Below are 264 nucleotides of genomic sequence, written 5' to 3'. Positions count from 1 at the left end.
CCATGTCATGCACGAGGAGCCTTTTGTTGCATTATGCGCGTCTGATCCCCATCACCCGGGGAGATACAAGCATGCAGAAGCGGTCATGCAGTAGATTTCTGTGGCTTTCAAAATTCTCCTGACACTCACGACGCTGGAGTAACGTGCATGCCGATCTCATGCTCCTTCTCTGCCTCTATTTATTCCGCCTTCTTTTCATGGGATCTTATTATTCATTCGATTTCGGCACTATTCTCCTTTGTCGTTTATACCCTATTTATTTTT

This window comes from Penaeus monodon, chromosome 19, assembly GCF_015228065.2.
Source record: "Penaeus monodon isolate SGIC_2016 chromosome 19, NSTDA_Pmon_1, whole genome shotgun sequence".
Classification (NCBI taxonomy): domain Eukaryota; kingdom Metazoa; phylum Arthropoda; class Malacostraca; order Decapoda; family Penaeidae; genus Penaeus; species Penaeus monodon.
Note: the sequence above shows the minus strand (reverse complement) of the source record.